General features: G+C 50.7%; 1 protein-coding gene across 5 annotated transcripts in view; it reads right to left on the minus strand.

Annotated features, from left to right (window-relative positions):
- Positions 1-21,663, minus strand: part of LOC105467849 (sarcalumenin) — a 66,620-nt gene that overhangs the window by 28,519 nt on the left and 16,438 nt on the right. The window contains exon 1 of one of the 5 annotated variants that reach the window (XM_071084029.1): positions 15,752-15,872. The exons of 3 other annotated variants lie outside the window; for them this stretch is intronic. The gene's annotated coding sequence lies outside the window, so the exon portion shown is untranslated. Of the gene's footprint in view, positions 1-13,652; positions 13,672-15,751; positions 15,873-21,663 lie in introns of those variants that run through there. One more of the 5 variants, XM_071084028.1, reaches the window with a different exon arrangement.

A 21,663-nucleotide genomic window follows, 5' to 3' on the forward strand; every position in this document is an offset into this window, starting at 1 on the left:
CCTGGCTCCTCCAGGTCTCAGTCTAACAGCTATCCTGGGTGAAGGCCAGAGCCATCTCCAGCTTGGCAGGTGAAGGGGTCAAGGAATCCAGGCCCACCCCATCCCCAATCCAGGGAAGCTGGAGGAAATCTTCTTGAGAAATGTGGGAGCTTGGGAAGTGGGTGTGACACCTTCCCTAGCCTGAGCCAGGCCCCCAGCTATATCTTTTCTTTCTTCCTGGGGCTGAGGCTCTGGCCTCCTGGACAGTGGCTGGTCTCTCTGAATGCACCTGGAAGTCAGGAGAGCTGGGTTCTGCCCCTTACTCTTTTTCTTTTTTTACAGACCCTGTCCCTTAGAAACAGGGTCTTGCTCTGTCACCCGGACTGGAGTGCTGCAGTGCGATGAAGGCTCACTGCAGCCTTCCTACTTGTCATGCTTGTCATACTTCAGCCTCCAGAGTAGCTGGGACCAGAGGCACGCGCCAACACGCCTAGCTAATTGTTTTATTTTTTGTAAAGACAAGGTCTCACTATGTTGCCCAGGTTGGTCTCAAACTTCTGGGCTCAAGCGAGCCTCCTTTTATTCACCCATAAAACGCAGATAACAATACCTGCTTTGCCAGCCCCGTCAGAGTGTTTTAGACATCAGGTGGTGCTCAAAAGCATTTCAACAAATGTCAGCTATGAACATCATTCTTTCCTAGAAGAGCAAAGACACCAGGCCAAATCCCAAATTTGCTGAGTGGGCCAAAGCAGAGCCAGCTTCAGACAAGAGCCGAGCCAGCTGGCCCTTCACACTGTTCCTTTAGCCCTCCGGGTCTGGGGGCTCAGTCAGGGGACCCAGAGCCGTCCTTCTGCCTGGGACTCCTCCTCCCTGGCTGCCAGCCAGAGGCAGCTTAGGCCGGGAGCTGCAGGGTGCCTCGGGGGTGAGCCCTGCGCTCTTGGTGAAGTTCTGGCTGGTCTGGGAACGGAGCAGGCAGAGCTGTCAACACTCCCAGGGGCCAGGAACTCGTTCGCTGATCCCAAAGTTAACCACTGCAGTCCCTGACTCCAGCCTCAGTCAGCCCTGATTCACGAGCAACATCTGAGGCCACATGTGGCCTCCCCTCTCCCCACCACGTCCCATCTCTTCTGTTCACTCACTGAAGTGAGGTGACCCCGCACTTCACCCCCAACGCAAATGCGCACTCAGGAAGTTTAAACACCCATTCTAAGGGCCACGTCTTTCTGAGAATGGGAGGGAGGCCCCTTCTGAAGGCAGAGGGCTGGTAAGGGCTCTTCAAAGCTCTCTGAGACAGCAACACAGTCGGAGGGAGGTCATTAGCAGTGCTGTGTGGCCTCCTCATCCTCCAGGGAAGGGAGCACTGGGAGTGAGACAATCAGCCCTTCAGAAACCACTCGGGCCGGGAGAACGCAGCCAGGGCTCAGCTGCAGAGACGGGGCAGGAGCAGTTCTGGCCTCCAGTACAGCGGCGCTTTGCTTCTCCCGCACAAGTGAAATCACAGCTGATGTCTCCATGGCTTTCAAGAGCCTCGCACACCGGCCCGCTGGACCACTCGGGGCCCTGCTCCTCTGTCACCGGCAGCTCTGTCCCCATTAGCACAGCAGGTGAGAGGAAATGCCACACCCAGAGTGCCAGACAATGGGGCACACAGCCCCCGACCTGCTCACCCAGGGAGGTGTCCTCAGCCGTCTCTCCTACAACTGCCAGGGAGACCAGAGAAGCCAGAGGTTCCCAAGTCTACACGGAGTTGATTGAGGAGGAAGGCCAGGCCTCCGGCAGAGCTGGGGCAGCAAGAATACACAAATGTCCTGCCCCGTGTTCCCCGGCTCACAGACCCTTCTGGAAAAACTGCTGCCTAGACATCAAAAGGCCAGATTTTTCCACTTTCTTTCCCAGAGGGTGTCACCGAATCCATGACAGATGGGCCCCACCGCGGGGTCCTGGCATTCATGGCCCCAGGTCTCATCTTATTTATCCTTATGGTTATTTTTGCATTCAAGGCTCTAGAACTAGAAAGAAACTTAGAAAGTAACTAGTCCAACTCTTTAACCCAACTCTTTCTTTTTTTTTTTTTTTTTTTTTTTTTTTTGAGAGGGCGTCTCGCTCTGTCGCCCAGGCTGGAGTGCGGTGGCGCGATCTCTGCTTACTGCAAGCTCTGCCTCCCGGGTTCACGCCATTCTCCTGCCTCAGCCTCCCGAGTAGCTGGGACTACAGGTGCCGCCACCTCGCCCGGCTAGTTTTTTTTGTATTTTTTAGTAGAGACGGGGTTTCACCGGGTTAGCCAGGATGGTCTCGATTTCCTGACCTCGTGATCTGCCCGTCTCGGCCTCCCAAAGTGCTGGGATTACAGGCTTGAGCCACCGCGCCCGGCCCCCAACTCTTTCTTTTCACAGATGAGGAAACCAATGGCCAGAGAGGAAAAAGGAGCTTGCAGAAGTCACCAAGTGCGCTGGGACCACGCTAGAACTAAAGACAAGGTCTCCTGACCCTGCGGCCGCAGTCTTCTCATGGGGGGCCCAGACAAATACAATTTGCCCTTCTCCCTGACGTTTCTAAGCTTTACATGCCCACATCCTGCCCTGCCCCTGGGAGCTGGGGCCCCTGGCTTGCTCATCTGTCCCCCTATTGTTCCTACAAAGGACAGCCCCTTGGTGAGTCTCTGAGGGCTGTGTCAGGGAGGCCACAGTAGTGTCAAGCTGGTGCCCAGAGGAGAGCTTTTTTTTTTTTTTTTTTTGAGACAGACTCTCACTCTGTCACCCAGGCTGGAGTGCAGTGGTGAGATCTTGGCTCACTGCAACGTCCACCTCCTGGGTTTAAGCGATTCTCCTGCCTCAGCCTCCCGAGTAGCTGGGACTACAGGTGCGTGCCACCATGCCCAGCTAATTTTTTGTACTTTTAGTAGAGACAGGTTTCACCACGTTAGCCAGGGTGGTCTCGATCTCCTGACCTCATGATCTGCCTGCCTCAGCCTCCCAAAATGCTGGAATTACAGCCACAGTGCCTGGCCTATTCCATTCTTTTCTTTTCCCTCAGCAGCCTCATGGCCACACAGCAGGCCTGGCTGCCTACTCCCTAGTTCCCACGGGACTCCCCTGAAGACAGGAAGGTTGAAGCCATGGCAGGGCTAGAGCAAGTGTACATTCCACACTCGCTGTCCCCGGGCTGACCCTCCCTGGTCAACACTGACAGCCACACGCGGCCACCTCCAGCCCATGTCTGAGGAGCTCAGTGGGCCAGCCTGCCCAAAGGGTCCTGCTCAGCCCTAGCCAAAAAAGGCCCAGATCCCTATACTGACGCCTGAATGTGGTTTGTATTTGTTCTACGGGGCTGCTGTGACAAAGCACTACAAACTCAGTGTCGTAAAACAATGGAAATGTGTTCACTCACAGTCCTGAAGGCCAGAAGTCTCAAATCAAGGTGCCAAGAGGGCCACCTCCTCTGAAACCCCCAGGAGAGACTCCTTCGTTGCCTCTCTAGCTTCTGGTGTTTGCCAGCAACTCTTGGCTTGTGGCTGCGTCACTCCAGTCTCTGCCTCCATCGACAGAAAGCCTTCTCTGTGTGTCTGTGTCTTTTCTCTTCCCATAAGGACACCTGCATATTGGATTTACCGCCAGCCCCACTCCAGCATGACCTCATCTTAACTAACTACATCTGCAACCACCCTACTTCCAAATAAGGTCACATTCTGAGGTTCTGGGGTTAGGACTTCAACACATCCTTCTGGGGGATGCATTCCAACCCATAACAGGTCTCTCAATAGCCCACACCACCACCTGCCTAACCGGCTGCCACCCCCTTCCCCCGGCCTGGCCCCTCACTAATCCCGGCTCACATTTCAGATCTCAGCTCTGAGGCCCATCCCTTGGGAGGCCTTCCCGACCCCTCCTCTGCTCTGTGTCCCTGCAGCACCTGTCACCTATGTGACATCACCCTATGTGACGGCTTTTTATAAAAAACAGGGTCTCACTCTTGTAACCCAGGATAGAGTGCAGTGGCACGATCTCAGCTCACTGCAACCTCCACCTCCTGGGTTCAAGTGATTCTCCTGTCTCAGCCTCCTGAGTAGCTGGGACTACAGGTGTGCACCACCATGCTCAGCTAATATTTGTATTTTTGGTAGAGACGGGGTTTTGCCATGTTGCCCAGGCTGGTCTTGGACTCCTGACCTCAGGTGATCCACCCACCTCGGCCTCCCAAAGTGCTGAGATTATAGGCGTGAGCCACTGCACCCGGCCCTTTTTTTTTTTTTTTTTTTTTTCTTTTAACCTGTGTCCCTCCATAGATGAGCAGCTTCTGGAGGCTGGAGCCTGTGGCTTGTCCCCAGGATGGTTGCAGGTGTCCAGCTGGGGCCTGGCAGATATCCCCCCACCGTAAGTACCTGCTGGCTGCACTGAGAGCACCTGACAGTAATGAGCCTTGCTCCTGGCCAGCACTTCTCAAGGTATGGCTTAGGGGCTGTTTGCAAAAGGACCACAGAGGAGCTTGGTTAAAAGTACAGTCCCTGGCGGATTTGTTCTATGAGTTCTTGGTTAAAAGTACAATCCTGGGCGGTGGCTCACGCCTGTAATCCCAGCACTTTGGGAAGCTGAGGCAGATGGATCACCTGAGGTCTGGAGTTTGAGACCAGCCTGGCCAACATGATGAAACCCTGTCTCTACTTAAAATACAAAAATTAGGCTGAGTGCAGTGGCTCCTGCCTGTAATCTCAGCACTCTGGGAGGCTGAGGCGGGCAGATCACTTGAGGTCAGGAGTTCAAGACCAGCCTGGCCAACATGGTAAAACCCCATCTCTACTAAAAATACAAAAAAAACTAGCCAGGCATGGTGCTGCACACCTGTAATCCCAGCTACTCGGCTGGGAGGAGAATGGCATGAACCCAGGAGGCGGAGCTTGCAGTGAGCTGAGATTGTGCCACTGCACTCCAGCCTGGGTGACAGAGCAAGACTCTGTCTCAAAAAAAAAAAGGGGGGCCTATTCTCAGGCCTCTGCAACAAACTCAGAGTGGGTAGGGGGCCTCAGGAATCTACCTTTTTTTTCTTTAAGAGACAGAATCTTGCTTTGTCACTCAAGCTGGAGTGCAGTGGTGGCAATCATGGCTCACTGCAGCCTCAAATTCCAAGGCTCAAATGATTCTCCCACCTCAACCTCCCGAGTAGTGGAACTACAGGTGCATGCCATCATATCTGGCTATGTTTTTAAATGTTTTTTGTAAAGACAGGATCTTACTCTGTTATCCAGGCTGGGCTCAAGTGATCCTCCCACCTGGGCCTCCCATAGGGCTGAGATTATAGAAAGATGAGCCACCATATCCAGCAAGGAATCTGCCTTTTAAATAAGTTCCTAGAAGATTCTCACACACAAGAGAGAACCACCATCCTTGGACCTTGATTATGGGAGACAATCTAAGCCCATCTACTCAGAGACCTACAGGTTACAAAGGGTGGAGGAAACTGCCTGTATGAGGCTGCACCAGTCCTGCCCCTGGGAACCCCTTCCTAGCTATGATCCATTTCCACGGCCACAGGTGGCCAACAAATGCTGATGCCCATCAGCCCCAGGCCCATCATGGGTGGGGGCATAGCTGGCCCTGCTCCCGGCCAGATGATATTCCTGGGAGGAGAATGCAGAGAGAGGATTAGCTGGTGGTCAGGGGCCCTCACAGCAACTACCATGGTTGGAACTCTGGTGGCCAGGAAGAGCTGCCCAAGGAGCACAGCGATGGAACAGCCCTGGACCCCAGGCCTTGGAGGAAGGAGAGGAGAGGAGGAGGGAGAGAGAGAGGAGTGGAAAATCAGCATTAAGAGCCCAAGTGTTCTCCCCTAATCAGCAGAGGGACCTCAAGCAAGTATTGAAACATTTCTGGGCATGTTTCATTAGTAATAAAACAGAAGAGAAAAACACCCACCCTGCCCACCCCTCAGGCTTGCAGGGCCTTCATTCCACTACTATTGATGGACTGCCTATGTACTGTCACACAGTGGGAGGAATTCTGAAAGCTGGAGAGTACTAGAATGTACAAGATATTTCTAATATTAAGATAAAGTAAGGCCGGGCATGGTGGTTCATGCCTATAATCCCAGGACTTTGGGAGGCTGAGACGGGAGGATTGCTTGAGCTCAGGAGTTCGAGACCAACCTGGGCAACAGGATGAAACCTCATCTCTATAAAAAATTTTTTAAATTAAAAAAAATTAGTGGGCCGGGCGCGGTGGCTCAAGCCTGTAATCCCAGCACTTTGGGAGGCCGAGACGGGTGGATCACGAGGTCAGGAGATCGAGACCATCCTGGCTAACCCGGTGAAACCCCGTCTCTACTAAAAAATACAAAAAAAAAAATAGCCGGGCAAGGTGGCGGGCGCCTGTAGTCCCAGCTACTCGGGAGGCTGAGGCAGGAGAACGGCGTAAACCTGGGAGGCGGAGCTTGCAGTGAGCTGAGATCCAGCCACTGCACTCCAGCCTGGGCGACAGAGCAAGACTCCCTCTCAAAAAAAAAAAAAAAAAAAATTAGTGTAATGGCTCACACTTGTGGTCCCAGCTATTCAGGAGGCTGAGGTGGGAGGATGGCTTGAGCCCACGAGATGGAAGTTGTAGTGAGCCGAGATTGCGCCACTGCACTCACTGCACTCTCGCCTGGGCAACAGAGCAAGATTCTGTCTCAAAAAATAATAATAAATAAATAAATAAATAAAGTGTCCCCAAAATGTATATCCACACAAAAACCTGTACACTGATGTTTATGAGCAGTGTGATTCACAACAGCTGAAAAGTGGAAACAGCCCAACTATCCATCAGTAGATCAATGGATAAACAGAACGTGGTCTATCCACACAATGGAATATTTCCCAGCCATGGAAAGGAGTGGAGCCTGCCACCTGCTACAACATGGCTGAACCTGGAAGACATGGTGGTAAGTGAAAGAAGTTGGACACAAAAGACCACATATTGTGTGATTCCATTTATATGAAAGTCCAGAATAGGCAAATCCATAGAGACAGAAAGCAGATTGGTGGTTGCTGGGGGAGCAGGGAGGAATGGATGGTGGAAGAGAACTGGGGAGCGAGTGCTAAAGGGCCCAGAGTTTCTTTTCGAGGTGATAAAAAATGTTCTAAAATTGACTGTGTTGATGCCTGCATGTATCTGTGAATATATTAAAAATGACTGAATTGTACGCTTCAAATGAGAAAATTACATGACGTATGAATTGTATCTCAGTAAACCTGTTTTCAAAAATAATAAAGAGCCGGGTGTGGTGGCTCACCCTGTAATCCCAGCACTCGGTGAGGCTGAGGTGAGAGGATCTCTTGAGGCCAGGAGTTCAAGATCAGCCTGGGCAACATAGGGAGACCTCATCTCTACCAAAAATACAAAAAATGAACTGGGTGTGGTAGTGTGCACCCGTAGTGCCAGCTACTCAGGAGGCTGAGGTGGGAGGATCGCCTGAGCCTGGAAGGTTGAGGCTTCAGTGAGCCCTGATTGTACCACTGCACTCCAGCCTGGGTGACAAAGTGAGACCCTGTCTCAAAGTAATAACAACAACAACAACAACAACAACAACAACAATAATAATAATGTGTCTGATTCTTTTCTTTCTCCAAAACCTTAATTACAACAACAACAATAATAATAATAATGTGTCTGATTCTTTTCTTTCTCCAAAACCTTAATTAAACCTGTCATTTACCTTCAATATATACCCTCAATCCAACTATTTCTTAACACCCTGCCCCCGCTGGCTCTCTGGCCCAGCCACTGTCATCTCCCAGCTGGATTGTTGACGTCACCCCTTCCCGAGCTGCCTGCTTCTGTCCCTCATCCTCTGTGTGTTTCCCACACAGCAGCAGAGCAACAGGAGACCCCAACTCCACGCACTCCCTCCAATGGCTCCCACTTCATGCAAAGAAGAGGCCAACATCCTATGGTGACTCAGAGGCCCGCGCCCTCTAGCCCTGCTTCGCCTGTGACCCCATCTGTCCCATGTTCCCCATCATCCACTGTGTCCAACCACCCTGGATTTGCTCTTCAGGGCCCCTCCTGCCCCCTGTGCTTGCTTTGCTTTCTGCTGAGACTGTTCATGCTTCCCAGACAACCGTCTGACTCACTCCTTCCTCTTCTAAGTCTGCTCCAATGTCACCAGCTCCATAAGGCCTTCCCTGGCCACCTACTGAATTATTGAATATTGTCTCCTAGTCGGTCTTCCCCATCTTCCATCCCTGGTTTTTCTCCATTGCATCTACCACTTTCTAATAATCTACATAACTTACTCAGTTTCCTGTCTGTCAGGGATTTTGTAGCCCCAGCACCTAGGGCAGCCATTGGATGGATGGATGAATGGATGAATGGACAGCTGGATGGATGAATGAATGGAGGGATGGATGGATGAACAGATGAATGGATGGATGGGTGGATGAATGGAAGGATGGATGGATAAACAGATGAATGGATGGATGGGTGGATGGATGAATGGATGGATGGGTGGATGGATGGGTGGATGGATGAATGGAAGGATGGATGGAAGGATAGATAGATGGATGAATGGGTAGGTGGGTGGGTGGAAGGATGGATGGATGGATGGATGGATGGATGGATGGATGGATGGATGGACGGATGGATGGGTGGGTAGATGGATGGATGAATGGAGGGACAGATGGATGGACAGATATATGGATGGATGGATGGATGGGTGGATGGATGGATGAATGGAGGGACAGATGGATGGACAGATATATGGAAGGATGGATGGATGGGCAGATGAATGGGTGAATGGACAGATGGATGGATAAATACATGAATGGATGAATAAATGGGTGGATGGATGGATGGATGGAAGGAAGGGTGAATGGAAGGATGATGGATGGGTTAACACGTGGATGAAGGAATGGGAGGATGAATGAAAGGAAATATGGATGAACAGATGAATGGAAGGATGGATGAGTGGGTGGATGGATGCATAATAGATAAATGGATGGGTGGATGGATGGGTGAATGGATGGATGGAAGAATGGATGGATGGATGGGTGGATGAATGGAAGGATGGATGGAAAGATGAATGGAAGGATGGATGAATGGATGAATGGATGGAAGGATGAATGGATGGGTGGATGGATGACTAGATGGATGGATGGGTGGATGAATAGGTGTGTGGGTGGATGAGTGGGTGGATGGATGGATGAATAGATGGAAGAATGGACTGATGGATAGATGGATGGATGGATGAACGGACAAATGGATGGACAGATAAATGGGTGGATTGATGAATGGAAGGATGGATAAAAGGAAGGATGGATGGTGAATGAATGGAAAAGTGGATAGATGAATGGATGGACAGACAGATGGACAGATGGGTGTGTTGTGGGAAGTCAGGGACCCTGAACGGAGGGACCGGCTGAAGCCGTGGCAGAAGAACATAAATTGTGAAGATTTCATGAAGATTTATTAGTTCCCCAAATTAATACTTTTATAATTTCTTACGCCTGTCTTTACTGCAATCTCTGAACACAAACTGTGAAGATTTCATGGACATTTATCACTTCCCCAATCAATACCCTTGTGATTTCCTATGCCTGTCTTTACTTTAATCTCTTAATCCCATCATCTTCATAAGCTGAGGAGGATATATGCCGCCTCAGGACCCTGTGATGATTGCATTAACTGCATAAATTGTTTGTAGAGCCTGTGCGTTTGAACCATATGAAATCTGGGCACCTTGAAAAAAGAACAGGATAACAGCAATGTTCAGGGAACAAGGGAGATAACCTTAAACTCTGACTGCCGGTGAGCCGGGTGGAACAGAGCCATATTTCTCTTCTTTCAAAAGCAAATAGGAGAAATATCGCTGAATTCTTTTTCTCAGCATGGTACATCCCTGAGAAAGAGAATGGCCCCTGAGGTTAGGCCCCTGAAATGGCCCCTTTGGGGGCGGCTGTCTTTCATGGTTGAAAGCAAAGGGATGAAATAAGCCTTGGTCTCCTGTAGTGCTCCCAGGCTTATTAGGACAAGGAAATTCCCGCCTAATAAATTTTGATCAGACAGGTTGTCTGCTCTCAAACCCTGTCTCCTGATGTCATCAATGACAAAGTGTGCCTGAAACTTCATTAGTTAATTTTAATTTCACCCCATCCTGTGGCCCTGTGATCTCGCCCTGCCTCCATTTGCTTTGTGATATTTTATTACCTTGTGAAGCATGTGATCTCTGTGACCCACACCCTATTCGTACACTCCTCCCCTTTTGAAAATCGCTAATAAAAACTTGCTGGTTTTACAGCTCAGGGAGCATCATGGAAACTGCCGACATGTGATGTCTCCCCCAGACACCCAGCTTTAAAATTTCTCTCTTTTGTACTCTTTCCCTTTATTTCTCAGACCAGCTGACGTTTAGGGAAATAGAAAAGAACCCACATTGAATATCAGGGGTGGGGTTTCCCCCAATATGGGTGGATGGGTGGGTGGGTTGATGGATGGATGAATGGATGGGTGGATGGATGGGTAGGTGGATGGATGATGAATGGATGGGTAGATGCATGGACACATGGGTGGATGGATGGAAGGGTGAGTGGATGAATGGATGAATGGATGGATGAATGGATGGATGGATGGATGGATGGATGGATGGATGGATGGATAGGTGGATGGATGGATGGATGGATGGATGGATGGATGGATAGGTAGATGGATGGATGGACAGATGGGTGGAAAGAAGAATGGGTGGATGGATAGATGAATGGAGAGATGGATGGATGGGTAGACTGATGGATGGAAGGATGGATGTGTGGGTGGGTGGATGAGTAAATGGATGATGGGTGGATGAATGGATAGATGAGTGGATGGGATGAATGGGTGAGTAGATGAGTAGATGGATGATGGGTAGATGATGGATGGGTGGATGGATGGATTGGTGGACAGACGGGTGGATGGAAGGATGGATGAACGGATGTATTGATGCTGGTGGTGGCAAAATGGAAGACCTTCCCTCAACCCCACTTGGGTTCCAAGAGACAGGAGAGGACCCAGATTCAGAACCAGAGAAGTGCTTGCCTAGGAGTAGGCTGTGTCCTCAGGCCATGTCACCTAACCTCTCCAGGCCTGCTTCTCATTATTAAAAGGCACCAGAGGAGCTGCTTTCCACACCTTTCAACATGTGACAGCGACACGAACTGAACTGCTGAGTTGCAGGGCCTCCTCTTAAAGACCTTAAGATCTTATTGGAGGGAAAGGTAAGCAGGCAGAAAGATGGAACTAACTTCAGGGAAGCTCCTGAGCAGGAAAGTGAACCCAAAGGGCTTAGTGGAGGAGCCCACGAGGAAGTGAAGTCATTTGGGGTGGGACACTGCAGAAGCCCAGCCAGGTGTGTGGGGACAGTAGCTGTGGTTAGGACAGTGGGACACAGTCTAAGGAGAACCTGGGATGCTGGTCTAAGGAGAGCCTGCGATGCTGGTCTAAAGAGAGCCCGGGATGCTGGTCTAAGGAGAGCCCGGGATGCTGGTCTAAGGAGAGCCCGGGATGCTGGTCTAAGGAGGGCCTGGGATGCTGGTCTAAGGAGGGCCTGGGATGCTGGTCTAAGGATGGCCTGGGATGCTGGTCTAAGGAGGGCCTGGGATGCTGGTCTAAGGAGGGCCTGGGATACTGGTCTAACTAGGGCAGCCTGGGCTTCCTGGACCAGGCCTCCTGATCATTGGTGGCCACTTCTGAAAAGGCCTGAAGGCCGGGAACGGTGGCTCACACTTGTAATCCCAGCACCTTGGAAGGCTGAGGCAGGTGGATCACAAGGTCAGGAGTTCAAGACCAGCCTGGCCAAGATGGTGAAACCCCATCTCTACTAAAAATACAAAAATTAGCTGGATATGGTGGCATGCACCTATAATCCCAGTTACTCGGGAGGCTGAGGCAGAGAACTGCTCGATCCCAGGAGGTGGACGTTGCAGTGAGCCGAGATCACGCCACTGTATTCCAGCCTGGGCAACAGAGTGAGACTCTGTTTAAAAAAAAAAAAAAAAAAAAAAGGCTGGGCGTAGTGGCTCACGCCTATAATCCCAGCACTTTGGGAGGCCGAGGCGGGCGGATCACGAGGTAAGGAGATCAAGATCATCCTGGCTAACACAGTGAAACCCCATCTCCACTAAAAATACAAAAAATTAGCCGGGTGTGGTGGCAGGCACCTGTAATCCTAGCTATTCGGGAGGCTGAGGCAGCAGAATGGCGTGAACCCGGGAGGTGGGGCTTGCAGTGAGCCGAGATCATACCACTGCACTCCAGCGTGGGTGACAGAGCGAGACTCCATCTCAAAAAAAAGAAAGAAAGAAAGAAAAAGAAAAAAAAGAAAGGCTGAAGACCCTGGGGCTGGGTGGAGGTGGGGACCAGTCTCCCCACTCCTGTTCCCCTCCAGAACCGGACCGAGCCACAGCCACCAGCTTCAATGGCTGCTCAAACACCCCAGCCTCTGGGTTTGGGACCCCTGCCACCCACAGTGAGAAGACACAGCCTTCTAATGTGGGACCCCTCCTTCTAGAGAGGGAGAGGTCATAAGAAAGTGAACTTCTCAGCAACACTCAAGAAGGTTCCACACACACGGTCATGTGTTCACTGCAGCATTACTCACAACACTAAAGACACAGAATCAACCCAGATGCCCATCAACGGTGGACTGAATCAAGAAGATGTGGTACATCTACACCATGGAATACCACACAGCCATTAAAAAAAATAATCATGGCCAGGCGCGGTGGCTCACAACTGTAATTCCAAGACTTTCAGAGGCTGAGGTCGGTGGATCACGAGGTCAGGAGATCGAGACCATCCTGGCTAACATGGTGAAACCCCGACTCTACTAAAAATACAAAAAAATTAGAAGGGCATGGTGGCGGGTACCTATAGATCCAGCTACTAGGGAGGCTGAGGCAGGAGAATGGCGTGAACCCAGGAGGTGGAGCTTGCAGTGAGCTAAGATGGCACCACTGCACTCCAGCCTGGGCGACAGAGCAAGACTCTGTCTAAAAAAAAAAAAAAAAAAAAAAAAAAAAAATCATTTTGTTTGCAGAAACATGGATGCAGCTGGAGGCCATTATCCCAAGCGAATTAAGGCAGAAACAAAAAACCAAAGACCGTATATTCTCATTTATAAGTGGGAGCTAAGCATTGGACACATGGACACAAAGAGGGGTGCAACAGACACTGGGGACTACTAGACGGGAGAGTGAGAAAGAGGACAAGGGTTGACAAACTACCTATTGGGTACTATGTTCACTATTTGGCTGATAAGATCAACAAAAGCCCAAACCTCAGTATCACGCACTACATCCATGTAAAAAACCTGCCCATGTACCCCCTGAATCTAAAATAAAGTTCACTCACAAGTTCTTCCTCTGAGGAGCTTCTGCAGATGAGTAAGTGCTTTCACATCCTGCACCATCTCCTGCTTGGCTGCTGTGCCCAGGGCCAAGACTTTGAGGGGACTGCATGCTGGGGCCTCGTGCAGAAGAAGAGCTGGGCCTCAGGTCACAGAGCAAGCTGGTCCTGGGCTTCCGGCTTCTTGGTCCCTTACTCTTTTCATCACACAGGCAGCCAGAACCCAGACCTCCATCCCTTTCCCCTATCTACCTCATCCTGCGTCAGAGGCACACCCCCTAGGAGCTGGGCAATTCTGGTCAATTCTCCCCACCTGGGCAGCCACCCTCCTACCTAGCACCACTGCTAGGCTGGGCTGCCTCCTGAGAATCTCTGCCCGAGCCAGCTGTCCATCCGTTCATTCAACACACTTGTCCGGATGTGTCTGCAGAGCTCCAGATCAGCCAGGGGGGCAACACATGGGCTGTGGAACAAAGAGGACCAAGGAAACAGGTACTCCCTCTACCCAGTGGAAGACTGTCCCCTAGGAGAAAGCTCCCCCAAATTAGTGTCTCCCTAAAATTCATATCCACCTAGAATCACAGAATGTGATTTTTTTCTTTTTTCTTTTTGAGACAGAGTCTCACTCTGTCGCCCAGGCTGGAGTGTGGTGGTGCAATCTCGGCTCACTGCAACCTCCACCTCCCGGTTTCAAGCAATTCTCCTGCCTCAGCCCCCCAAGTGGATGGGATTACAGGCGAGCACCACCATGCCTGGTTATTTATTTATTTATTTTTTGTATCTTTAGTAGAGACAGGATTTCACCATTTTGGTCAGGCTGGTCTTGAACTCCTGACCTCGTGATCCGTCCCCCCCTTGGCCTCCCAAAGTGCTGGGATTACAGGTATGAGCTATCACACCCAGGAAGAATGTGACCTCCTATGGAAATAGGGTCTTTCGAATGTAATTGGTTAAGATGAGATCATACTGGATTAGGTGGACCCTAAACCCAACGTCTGCAATGTCCTTAGGTGACGAGAAGAGGACACAGGGACACACAGACAGGGGAGAAGGCCACATGATGACAGAGGCAGAGAGTGCAGTGATGAAGCTGCCACTCAAAGAATGCCAGGAATTGCTGGCCACCACTGGATGCTGCAAGAGGCAAGGAAGGATCCCCCTTAGACCTTTCAAAGGGAATGTGGCCCTGCCAACACCTTGATTTCAGACATTTGGACTCCAGAATTGTGAGAGAATAAATTTCTGTGGTTTTGGCCAGGCACAGTGGTTCACACCTGTAATCCCAACACTTTGAGAGGCCGAGGTAGGATCACTTGAGCCCAGAAGTTCAAGACCAGTCCAGGCAACATGGCGAGAGCCCTGTCTCTACAAAAAATACAAAAATTAGCTGAGCGTGGTGGTGCATGCCTATAGTCTCAGCTACTTGGGAGGCTGTGGTGGGAGGATCACTTGAGCCCAGGAGGCAGAGATTGCAGTGAGCAGAGATCGCACCACTGCACTCCAGGCTGGGCAACAGAGTGAGACCCTGCCTCAAAAAAAAAAAAAAAAAAAAATTGCTGTGGTTTTAAGCCACTGAGTTTGTAGCAATTTGTTACGGTAGTCCCAGGAAGATCACATAGGAACCAACACCTAAGCCTGGTGCTGTGAAATCTTCCCAACACCATTTAACACTGAGCCGATCGTTTTCACCATTCTCATGGCCCCAGACCCTGCTGTCACCATCCTGGGGCCCACATGCTCTGAAATCCAGCTCAAGCCCCCCATGGCCCTAGACCCTGTCGTCACCATCCTGGGGCCCACATGCTCTGAAACCCAGCTCGAGCCCCCATTCCAGGAAGCATTCCCCGACAACCGCTCCCCCTTTCTCTGCACCCTCAGGCTGCTTATTTTTAGCCGCGGATTACGTCTACCTTATATGGTTCTCTATTCATGTCATGAGCAGGGGCTGTCTCCCCTCCTAGTCTGTAAGCTCTTTGAGGACAGAGAATCCCAAGGATATTAACAGTCCTGAGCAGGGGCGGCGTGTTGATGGATTCCCCTGGTTGGTCAAGTTTCATGATATTTCAGGAAACTGGAGGCAAATGTCAAGTTGCCGCACACTCACAAGAGTGATAACCTGCCATTCTTGTCATAGTCCTTTTAACCTCAAAAAGTATCCAGTATCAAAAAATATTTTAAGCATCCGATAACCGTTTTCTTATTATAGTCACGAAACAGCCCCATGCTGGAAATAGGGCAAGGATCATTATCCCCAATTTATGGGTGAAGAAACAGATGCAGAGATAGTCAGGGACTTGGCAGCCGAGTTGTGACAAAACCAGCATTTGCTCTGCCAACAGGTTCCGGTGCTCCCACTGCGCCCCACCCCAGGCCAGCTGCTCTGCCTCTGTGTGGGCAGCCCCAGATGAGGAGGGACTTGGTGGGGTACCCACCGGCTTAACTACCAATTCAGAAAGGAAATAAAGGCAGGAAAGGAGGTGGGCTGGTGTCTTCGGAGTCTGAGGCCAGGATGGTCTCCCCAGGACAGAGCGAGTACTTGACGCTTCTCCAGTTCTTTTCCAGATTCTTCCCAAGTCCTAGAGAGCACTCCTGATCTCTTGATCTCCTTGGGTAAGGTCAAGAAAAACAAGTAATCATCTACTACTTGACACTAAGTAACCAAAAAATTGGCTAGAGGCCTCTCTGGTGGACACGGGCACAGGTGGTCACATCAGGCCCTAAATGCTGTGTAAACTGGATGTCCATCAGTGGCATGGCTTCCAAAGGAATGGCTTGGTCAAGCCTTTACCTATTGTCATCTAGGGGAATTTTTTTTTTTTTTTTTTTTTTTTTTTTGCAACAGAGTCTTGCTCTGACACCCAGACTGGAGTGCGGTGGCACAATCACAGTTTACCGCAGCCATGACCTCCTGGGCGCAAGAGATCCACCTGCTCCAGCCTCCCAAGCAGCTGGGACCACATGCATATGCCATTACGCCTGGCTAATTGTTGTATTTTTTGTAGATATGGGGTTTCTCCATGTTGCCCAAGCTACTCTCGAACTCCTGGGGTCAAGCGATCTACCCGCTTCAACCTCCCAAAGTGCTGCGATTGCAGGCAAGAGCCACCATGCCCAGCCTAGAGGAAATTCTATGGCAGAAAACTGAGCTGCCTTAGGTCCTAGCCAAATGACTACCTGAAGGAGGACCAGGGGCTGCAGTTTTGGCAGCAATCCAGTGGTGGGGGGAGGCGGGGGCTCCCAAACCCAGGGACTCTCCCCTGAACTCCTAGCACAAGCCACTTCCTACAAGCCCAGAACTCCAGGCCAGACTTTGCCTGCACCTGTTTGAGCTCAGAGTACAGTCCCTGCTCTAGAGATATCCAAAAATATCCGAGAGAGAGGGGAACAAGGAGGGGCTATCTGGAAGAAAACAGGCTAGAGTCTTCAGAGGGCTGAGAGAAAGAACCACTTGGCTTAGCATTCAAGGCTCTTCCCAACTGGCCCCAACTCATCAGGGTGGCCTAATCTCCCCTGAACATGAGCCCCACATTCTAGCCAGAGTTAGTGTCATCCTGTCCCTGACAGTGCGGTGCTCTGAGCTTCCTCACCTCCTGGCTTTTGTCACCATCTTCAGATGTCTCTGCCTGCGCAAATCATCTATCATTCATTAGACATTGTTGACTGCCTTGAATGAGCCAAGCGTCGTGCTACACTGTTAGTGATGAAACACGGGCAAATTAAACAAATGCACAGCTTCCACCCTCCCCAAGCTAACCGTCCAGCGATCGTCCCCTCCCTGGAAGTTGGGCTGAAACCCTGTCCCTCTGCACAGCCAACCTTCCCAACCATCTTCTGAACTTCAACCAGAGTGAGCGGAGGCTGCCGGCTGGGGGTGTTAGTTACATTTTTTTTTCAGTGTGTGTCATCTCCCCAAATAGAAGGTCAGCTCCTGAGGGCAGAGACACAACTCGTTCCCGCCTGCACAGTGCAGCTGGCCAGGACCTCACAGGGCTGACAGGGGGCTGAGAGCTGGGCCTCGCAGGGAGGGACCCACAGCTGCCTTCCACCTCTCCCTGCTCTCATCAAATGCCCCACTCTCTGCTCCCTGCAGTCCCTGAGGCATCTGAGTCTGAGATCGTGCCATACCCTCATGCTTCTATTTGATCCTTTTGTGCCCTCAACCTTAACCCGAGTCCATCCTGCTTTTCTAACCTAAAGGGGGACTCCCTTTAGGAAGCATCTCTCACTTCTTCAGGACTTGGCACCCAATCTCTCCTCTCCTGCCAGAGCTGGCCACAGCCTGCACTCATTCTTTGCTCTTTTTTTTTTTTTTTAAATACGGGGTCTTGCTCTGTTGCCCAGGCTAGAGTACAGTGGTACAATCTTGGCTTACTGCAACCTCAACCTCCCAGGCTCAAGCCATCCTTCCACCTCAGTCTCCAGAGTAGCTGAGACCACAGGTGTACCCAGTACATCCAGTTATTTAAAAAATTTTTTGTAGAGACAAGATCTCACTGTGTTGCCCAAGCTGGTCTGGAACTTCTGGGCTCAAGCAATCCTGCTGCCTTAGCCTCCCAAAGTGCCAGGATTACAGGTGTGAGCCATTGTGCCTAGCCTATTAATTAAATATAATAAATTACTGCTTTAATTCTGATGTAATTTGGTGCTTTCATTCTGATTCTTCCACCCTCCCTGAGATGGGGTGGCTCGGCGATGGCTGCTCTGGGAGTCCCTCTGTGAGGGACGATGAGGAAGTGACAGGCAACAGGCATGTCCCTAAAGTAGGGGGGCAGCTGGGACCTTGACCCCGCGTAAAACCACCTTCAGGGTTGCAGAGGGATGACAGAGGCTGAAACCAGATGGAACAGGACTTCTCTGATCTTAGAGAAGGATGACAGCACAGGCTGCCACCATCGAGGAAACGGATCAGTTTCCAGAAATTCAGTTAAATCCATCCCATTTGCTAAACTGCACCCCGGCCACATCCTGCGGAGGATACCCAGCTGGGGATGAGCACAAGGGACTGGGACCTCTCGAGCACTGGGCAGATCCTACTTAGCAGCCGTGCTCATCAGGACTCCACTTCATTCATTCATTATTGCACCCATTCAGGACCTGGAAGAGAAACGCCTGCTATGTAGCTCAGTCCCTCTGCACTCAGAACCGGTGAACTATTCACCACCTCTGTGTTGAGATTTAGGAACTTTGGGTAAGACCTTGCCTGCCAAATGGGAAATTCCATCTTAGAGACTTCTTCCTTGAGCTAAAATCTTCTGAATGCTCTGAAACACAGACAGACTTGAGCAAAGTGCCCGTCTGTGCTGCGAGTCACTGGTCTCCATTGCAATGAGCTGCAGCTCCTCCCCCGACCAGGGTCTTGGTAGCAGGGACAGGGGTCGGAGCAGGGGCCCAATGTGGGTAGGGAAGGGAGACCCAGGAGGGAATGAAGGAGCCAAATAGGGTGAAGGCAGAGTCTGAAGATCAACTTTTAGCTCTAAGAAGGCAGGTGAGGTCAGGGGTGAGGTCCCTGAGGAGCCTCGGGGCAAACTCGGGGGAGAACAGAAGCCAGCCCACCACCTTGAGCCAAAGTGAGTCCTCACACCAAAGTGAGTCCCACCAATGCACCACGAGATGGCACAGGCCTCACAGCCAGAAACACATCATGAAGGGGACCTGAGGCTGGACTCCCATCCCCAGTCCATAAGGAAGAATGAAAACCAAAGTCAGCTGCGTGCAGTGGCTCACACCTGTAGCCCCAGCACTTTGGGAGGCCAAGGCAGGAGAATCACTTGAGCCCAGGAGTTTGAGACCAGTCTGAGCAACATAGTGACATAGTGAGACCATGTATCTACAAAAAGTAAAATTAGCTGGGCGTGGTGACACGTCCCTGTAGTCCCAGCTACTCTGAAGGCTGAAATGGGAAGATCACTTGAACCCAGGAAGTTGAGGCTGCAGTGAGCTATGATTGCACTACTGCACTCCAGCCTGGGAGACTAAGTGAGACCTTATCTCACTTATAAGAATAAAAAAGAGAGAGAGGACTATAGTCATCATCTGGGTAACTCAGGCTACGTGTCCACTGCATCAATTTCCACTTTAAAAAGCTAACCCGGCCAGGCACGGTGGCTCACGCCTGTAATCTCAGCACTTTGGGAGGTCGAGATGGGCAGATCACGAGGTCAGGAGATCAAGACCATCCTGGCTGACACGGTGAAACCCCGTCTCCACTAAAATTACAAAAGAAAAAATTAGCCGGGCGTGGTGGCAGGCGCCTGTGGTACCAGCTACTTGGGAGGCTGAGGCAGGAGAATCACGTGAACCCAGGAGGCGGAGCTTGCAGTGAGCCAAGATCGCACCACTGCACTCCAGCCTTGGTAACAGAGCGAGACTCCTTCTCAAAAAAAAAAAAAAAAAAGCTAAATAGGCTGGGTGCAGTGGCTCACGCCTGTAATCCCAGCACTTGGGAGGCCGAGGTGAGCGGATCACGAGGTCAGGAGATCAAGACCAGCCTGACCAACATGGAGAAACCCCGTCTCTACTAAAAATACAAAATTAGCTGGGCTTGGTGGCGCATGCCTGTAATCCCAGCTACTCAGGAGGCTGAGGCTGGAGAATCACCTGAACTCGGGAGGCGGAGGTTGTGGTGAGCCAAAATCGTGCCACTGCACTCCAGCCTGGGCAACAAGAGCAAAACTCCATCTCAAAAAAAATAAATGAAAGTTAAAAAAAAGAAAAAACTTTTCTCAGCCAGGTGCACTGGTTCACGCCCATGGGAAACCAAGGCAGGTGGATCACTTAAGCCCAGGGATTTGAGACCATCTTGAGCAACATAGTGAGTCCTGCCTCTCCCATAAAAAACAAAATTAGTCGGACATAGGGTAGTCCTAGCTACTCGGGAGGCTGAGGTGGGAGGATTGCTTGAGCCCAGGAGGTGGAGACTGCAGTGAGCCTTGATCAACCACTGCACTCCAGCCTGCACAACAGAGTGAGTCCCTGTCTCAAAAAAATAAATAAAAAGAAAGGGGAAAGAAAAAAATGTTCTCTTCCTCTGTAAACCCATCTGCTTTTAAGTTACTGTTGCTGGCCTTTATTTCTCCCAAACTTAATTTTTAAAAGTTTCTATGTCTAAAGATGTTGCCTCCTCATCCTCACTAAATACCCTCAAACCCTCCTCATCGGCCAGTGACCTGCTGGTTGTCAGAAGCGACAGCTCCTCTCCCTCAGCATCTCTGTGATATTTAATCCTGCTGGCCACCCGCCTTCTTCTAGAAGACCTGGGCTTGCAGGTCACTGTCTCTTCTTGGGTCCCTTCTTATCTACCTATCTTTCTGATAAATTCATTTATCGTCTTTCTCTTCCTACTCCTCAAACTCAGTGTTCATCAAGGATCGGTCCTTGAATCTTTGCCTCTCCCTGGTACAGCTCCCTGGGTGACCTCAGAGCCTCCCTCTCATCTTTATGTAAATGAATCTCACTCCTAAATGCCCTGACCTGACATCCCTCCTGAGCTGCAGTCCTGCCTTTCTAGCCCCTGTCACCTCCATCCAGATGCCCCACGAGTAGCCAATCTTCAGAATGACCCAAACTGTGCTTTTTTTTTTTTTTTTTTTGAGACAGAGTGTTGCTCTGTCACCCAGACTGGAGTGCAGTGGCGTGATCTCAGTTCGCTGCAACCTCTGCCTCCCAGGTTCAAGCGATTCTCCTGCCTCAGCCTCCCGAGTAGCTGGGATTACAGGCTCATGCCACTATGCCTGGCTAATTTTTTTGTATTTTTAGTAGAGATGGGGTTTCATCCTATTAGTCAGGCTGGTCTCCAACTCCTGACCTCGTGGTCTGCCCTCCTCAGCCTCCCAAAGTGCTGGGATTACAGGTATACATCCAGCCCTGAACTATTTTTTTTTTTTTTTGAGGGAGGGTCTCACTCTGTTGCCCAGGTTGGAGTACAATGGTGCAATCACAGCTCACTGCAGTCTCAGCCTACCGAGCTTAAGCGATCCTCCTGCCTCAACCTCCCAAGTAGCTGGGACTACAGGCACCTGCCACCATGCCCAGTTCATTTTTTCTATTTTTTTGTTTTCTTTAATTTTCTATGGTGTCCAAGCTGGTCTAAAATCCCTGGGCTCAGGCCATCCTCCCGCCTCTGCCTCCCAAAGTTCTGGGATTACAGGTGTGAGCCACTTCACCCAGGCCCAAACTGAACTCTAAAAATCTATTCCTCTCTCTCATGTTCCCAGTCTATTTTTCCGGCAAGATCATTCTCCCAGCGACCTCGACAGAACCTATAAAGGCCCCTCCCTGGGCCTGGCTCCCAAGCTGGGAAGGCCAGGAATTCTACACCAGCTGTCAACTGGGTCCACCCCTTCTC

This window comes from Macaca nemestrina, chromosome 18, assembly GCF_043159975.1.
Source record: "Macaca nemestrina isolate mMacNem1 chromosome 18, mMacNem.hap1, whole genome shotgun sequence".
NCBI classification, from domain to species: domain Eukaryota; kingdom Metazoa; phylum Chordata; class Mammalia; order Primates; family Cercopithecidae; genus Macaca; species Macaca nemestrina.